General features: G+C 47.8%; 1 long non-coding RNA gene across 1 annotated transcript; it reads left to right on the top strand.

Moving 5' to 3' along the window:
• The first annotated feature begins 780 nt into the window (after nt 1-780).
• Nucleotides 781-4,146, top strand: LOC105870841 (uncharacterized). The gene is made up of 2 exons (XR_001153792.3): nt 781-3,071; nt 3,981-4,146. It is a non-coding gene; the product is annotated as an uncharacterized LOC105870841 (long non-coding RNA).
• Nucleotides 4,147-5,846: the final 1,700 nt, after the last annotated feature.

Raw genomic sequence — 5,846 nt, forward strand, 5'->3', positions numbered from 1 at the left:
AGCCCACCCAAAGACCACCCAGACTTTCTAGCACAGAAGCCCAAGTTTCTTGGAGAGATGAGGATGCATTGATAATCTGGGAGCAGAGGGTCTGTTCTGATAATTCCTTATAGCTTAAAATTAAGAGTCTCCCAGAAGTAGGACAGAGGAAAGAGGCCAAAGTCACCCCCCCACCTCCCATACAAGGCCACTGTCATCAGCAGACTCCCATTGTCAGCACAGCAAGAGCAGCTGAAAGTGATCCCTGGATGTTGATGACCTTGGTTGCAGCTTTAGTCTCAGTCCTTCCTCCCACCCCAACTTCTGTCTGTGACTGACAGGCTGTCCGTGCCTGTGTGGGTGTCTGTCCAGTCAACCAGGAAAGCTCCAACCTCACTGGTAATTCCTTGGCCTCTCAGTCCCAGTCTGCCTGACAAATCCAGAAATTATCCAGCCTCAATGTCTATCCATCTCATCTCATTTTTATTAATTGTTGCACAGTCTGACTGTCTACATCTCTCCCCAACTACTTCTAGGCCCAATCCTCATAAAATTAAAAATCCATTTCTACTTGCTAACCCAGAATGGGCCTCTACGTTGTTGTTTCTTAGAATATGGCCTGTACAAACCACCTGGGAAATTTATTAAAAATGAAGATTCCTGGGACACACTCTCAGAAATTCAGATTCATTAGTTCTGATGTGAAGCATAAGATTCTGCATTTTTAACAAATCTTAGAGATAATTTTCATGCCTCCTAAGTTTGAGACCTATGGCCTTATAGGTCCTTGTCCTCCAACTTTCTAAAGAGAAGGTGACATCACAGGTGTGGGTCCCAGTCATTTGTCTGGTTGCTGTGAGTCCTAGCCATGTTTCCTTCCCATTGAGTATCTTAGTAGGGTATGTCGGACAGAAAACCCAGGACTGCTATATAGAGCTTGTTAGCCTAGGCCCACAGATATGTGGCTTTATGGCTGAGGGGCTATCCCACACATGTTGTAAGAATTATTTGTTAGTGAGTTTATCAAGCTGGTTTACAGCCTACCGAGCCACACCCTAAGAGGGGAACTCTGGTCTTGAGTTCTGTGTCACCACCCACACTGATGTCAGATGGAGCCAGGTTCTTGTCAGTTACAAACACATGAGACACCGCCCAATCACTGGAGCCACACTTTATTGGAGAGGGAGGAGTCAGATCTCTGCTAACGCAGTGGTCTAGCTAGGTCTCCACAGGGAACAGGGAATCCCTACTGCCTCCCCTGCCTGGGTCTAGAGCACTCCCACCCCCTCCCCCCAGCCCAGGGGAGAATGTGTCAGATGACACTGCAAAGTCCCTGCTGGCCAGGCCCTAAAACACCCTAATGATCTTTTGGTGATTTACTTCTTTCAGAGCCAGCAAAATGAACTTTGCTTTTACAACTTCAGTCTTTTGGTGTCTTCACATCCTGCCCCAGTTCCAGCCTCTCTGTCAAAGCTGCCTTCTTGCACACCCACCGACACTCATCCCTGAGTGGCAGCTTCCAGCCACCTCTTTGGACACTCAGCTTGAAGGTCCTTTTCCCCCTATGCAGTTGGAATGAGTCAGTGTTGATGATTATCTCTCCACCAACATGATTATCCCAAATTCCAGAGCTGCTTGAACACCTCCCAGAAGGTACTCATAGCTCTAGGAACCTCATGCCATTCATCCTCCTGGTGGAATCCTCTATATCCCATTCTGTAAGATGATTCTGCCCTAGAAGCAGCTTCACCTCATTTCTCAGGCCCCTGACCTCCTGGGCATCTAGCGACTGTGTCCACTGACTCTGTCTTTAGGTTCTTCCTACATAGGCCCAGCATGTTTCACTGCTGACCACTCTCTGAAGAAGCTAGTACCTCGGCAGGGTCACTTTTCCTGGCCCCAGTCCCACCTGTTTCTGGCTTCTTTCTCCTGCCACCAACTGGCAGTTCCAACATGTCTTGTCCACACCCCAGTCCTGAACTCCACCCTGATGGTAAGGACTCTTTCCCACTGGAGCCAGCCATGAACTCACCTTCAGACTCCCAGTACTTGGGACTCGAAGACCCCTTGTCACTTGTTGCCCAAATTTTGACTGAGGCTGCTATGCTTCCTGGTATTGGTGGCTCTTCCACTGGCATTATTCTCTGCAACTAGGTTAGTTCTTCAAAGCCTGTCCCAATCTAGTAGGTAGGGCTCATGCCAAGTCTTGACTTCTCGTCTTGCCACATATGACCAGAGTAGCTTACCATACTTACAACCAAATTTCTGATTCTGAGGCAGAAGAGGATCACCCTTTAGTGTCAGTTTTGTAAATTCAGTACTGCTGTGGGGCAGCCGTGAGGAACCAACTGAAGATGCACAGTAGTGCTAGATCTGTGCTATAGACTCAAGGTTCTCCCCTTGAGAAGGGTGGCTGAGATCCTCAGGAGCAGGCTGGCAGGGGTGTCCTTGAAACTGACTACTGCTGTGCATCCGTCCTACTTAGGGTCAGCACAAATAGTTTACCATGATTTTTTTTTTCCTGAATCAGTTTACTGGTATTTTAACTGATAACTGTTTTCCCACATTCTCTAGACAAGCTTCAGTTCCTTAGTCTGAGACATCCAGTCCAAGCACACCAAAAATACCCCTTACCTTCCAAATCCCTATTGAAAATAATCCTCTGATCGGTCATTCGTGGAAGACCGGCAAATTTTGTCCATGTACTCATTCATTGGTTCGTTCAGTCATTCATTCTTGCAACAGGTATTTCTTGCTGACTATGTGCAATGCCCAGGGGTGAGCTGGGAACACATGTGCATGAGCAAGATCCTGTCTGTGCCTTCCCGGAGCATCTGAACTACCTCATCTGGCTGAGGCGTGGTGGGAGGAAGGCTTTCCAGAGGCAGTGAGCACCGAGCAAACGCCTGGAGGCTAAGTGGGTGTTTTCGCAGACAAAGAAGAGAAGATATGACAAAAGCTGCAGCAGAGAGAAATGCTCAGTGGCGAGAGGGGGGCTGGCTGCTGAAGAACTGAAAGAAGCCCCACACGGGAGGAAAATAACCTGCAACAGAAATGAAGGAGGCAGGTCAGGGAGCATCTTAGGAAGTCATGTAAGTATTTTGAACTAGATGCTATGGCTATACATTTTTCCTCAGGTAGAACCCAACCCTGAGCGAATGGGAAGGGCCAGACCTAGCTTCTCCTAGCCTGAGGGTGCCAAGTAAAACTCAACATTCGGTTGTGCTGACAGCTAGAGGGACATGATACTGAAAACTATCCAGCCAAGTCCCTGGCTACCCAGCCAAGGGGCCCCAGAGGACAAGTCTTTGACTTAGATCTCACGGTCTGCCTTCTGGATCAATGACTAAAAAAAGCAATTTGCCCTTGTTCCATCCCTATCTCAAAACCAAAACAAAAGACACAAAGACAAATGTGAAAAACAGCACATACTCAAACTCTAATTTAGTGTGTCTATTCAGTAGGCTCTGGGGCTAGAATCCCATATTTTCCCTGCCCAGAAGAACCCTGTTACTGTTCTGCCTCATCCAACCTCAGAATAAACAGTAATACCCAGGGTGTGTCTGTTTGGGTAAAATCACCATTCCAGGTCCCTGAGTTATAGTAATGTGAAGTTCCCACCCACTGTTCCTGGGGAGACAAGAAGTTGCTAAAACCCTAAATGAAAATGTTAGATGTGTTGGGAAAGTAAAATGGTTTGAGCAGTGTCCTGGTTCTGAGGCAAGGGAGGGGAGAAAGAGAGATAATTTCTATTCCATTCATAACTATCTGAGAAATATGCATTTGTAAACTCCTATCCCTAGAGGAAAACTCACAAAATATACTTGCAAGTTTCTGCTTTTCCATTTCAAAGAAAAATGCCTACCTGCTGAGTGAAGGTGGACCCTGCCAATTTCTCAGCCCCTGTGTCTCCCTTGTTATAACTGGAGGCCACTTGGTGTCCTGCCTACTTCTTCTACCCCCCACCATTCCTCCCATCGTACTCTTATCTCCTCTTCCAGGAGCCTCGTGATGCTGTATGTGTTTCCCTTGTACAACTGCAAGGCCCAAGAGGGCAGGCAAGGGCTGTGTTTGGATGTCCAACTCTGAATCGCCACAGTTCAGCAGAGTGCCTGGCACAGAGGATGTATTCAGTGAACATTTGCTGAATAAAAATGAATGAGCACATGCAGAGACTCAGTTCACCTCTGTGTGGGAGACCAAGCTGGACCTTGAACAGGAAGACTTAGCCTCGGCCCGACTTCCCAGGCGAAACTAGACACAGCGTGGCAAAGTCACATGTCCTCAGTGTACTTATCAGGCCGGTGCCCTGGGACAGCAGGAGCCACCACGCTCTCAAGCAAGGGACACATAAGCTGAGGTCTGAAGGAGCTGTGGAAATTTTAGCCAGATGTAGAAGAGGGAAAAGAGGTTCCAGGGAATACCTTATGGAAAGTCCCAAAGGAGAAAAGAGTGTGGCAATGCAGAGCCAGCATTCAAGGGCTCTAGTGCCGACCATGGTTTCCAGTTTGTTCCTCAGTTTCCTTTGTTGCTAATTAGCATTATAATTTGCTGCTACTGATAATGACAGTGAACATTTATTTAGTTTTTCTGTGTGTAACAAGCTGTGCAAAAAAGGTTGGGATTGCGACATTATTTAATTTTCATAACAGACATCGTAAATACTTCTACACACATGGGGAAAACAAGGGTTAGGGCAGTTGAGTAATTTAACCAAAATCACACACAGCTAGTAAGTGGCAGGCTAGAATCTGTATCCAGACAATCTGACTCCAGACCCGAGGTGCTATATCGCTTCCCCAATATATGTCCTCCGTAACAGGTGTTTGCTCTCCGAGTTGCCATTCTCCGTGCCCCTCAGTCCCTAGATCTGGGAATGAACTGCTGGGTATAGTTGGCTCCTTGAAAGATTCCCGCCTCTCTGGGACCTACCTTGCAACTTGTAGCTAACAGTCTTCCAGCCCCATTGTTGGGGAAATACCAGGGAGAACAGGCCTCTCCACCCTGCTCTAGCTTATGGTTCACATCCTGAGCTGTTTCCCTTAACTTGCTTCCTACCTGCCTTCTCCCCCACTTCCTGCCCCCTAGACTCCTAACCCCTGGGTTCCCTGCCCATTTGTAGACAGGCCTGACACATGACCACGTTGCATTGGATCATCTATGGATAGCTCGTATTGATTATGGTTTGTACTCGCTCCTCTCGTTTTGTGGTCTCTGGCTTCTTTGAGTAGACACCTTACCAGGGAATCCCATCCTCTGAACTCTACCTGCTAGGACCAGCCTCCGTGAGGATGTCCATGCCAGTGGGGGCCTAGACATCTGGCCTTGGTCTGTGTCCCTGTCACTGAGGCGCAACATACAAGCTAGAAACCACCTAGCTCTGGATTTCTGTTACCTAAGAGAGAGAGTCTTTTTACATACCTCACTTTTATTTTTTTAAATCAGTTTAGGGACTTTCTGTGAACATGGTGATAAAGAGAATCTCTTCCCACTGTGCCTGAAGCTGGGAGGACATGAGCCGGGAGCCTCGGGGTTCCGGCACACGGAGCTAGCCTACCGGTGACTGAAGTCAACACCAACAAGGAGAGATGGAACCGCCATGTCAGAGACCAAATATCCCCTAGCCAGTACCACTGTGCCACTCACCTCCGGGATGGTGGAATGACGCTCGCTGGGGCTAGGCAACCTGCTAACCCTGGCCCAGCCCCTCAGTTATGTGAGCCAATACATGCCTCCACCCGCCACGTTTGGTCTTTTGCTTAGGTCATTGTGAGTTGGATTTCACTCACTGCTATCGAAAGGTTCCTCACAAATCATAGACAAATAAACATAATATGTATACAACGTGAGATGAGCTCTAGGAAGAA

Source organism: Microcebus murinus, chromosome 11 (assembly GCF_040939455.1).
Source record: "Microcebus murinus isolate Inina chromosome 11, M.murinus_Inina_mat1.0, whole genome shotgun sequence".
Classification (NCBI taxonomy): domain Eukaryota; kingdom Metazoa; phylum Chordata; class Mammalia; order Primates; family Cheirogaleidae; genus Microcebus; species Microcebus murinus.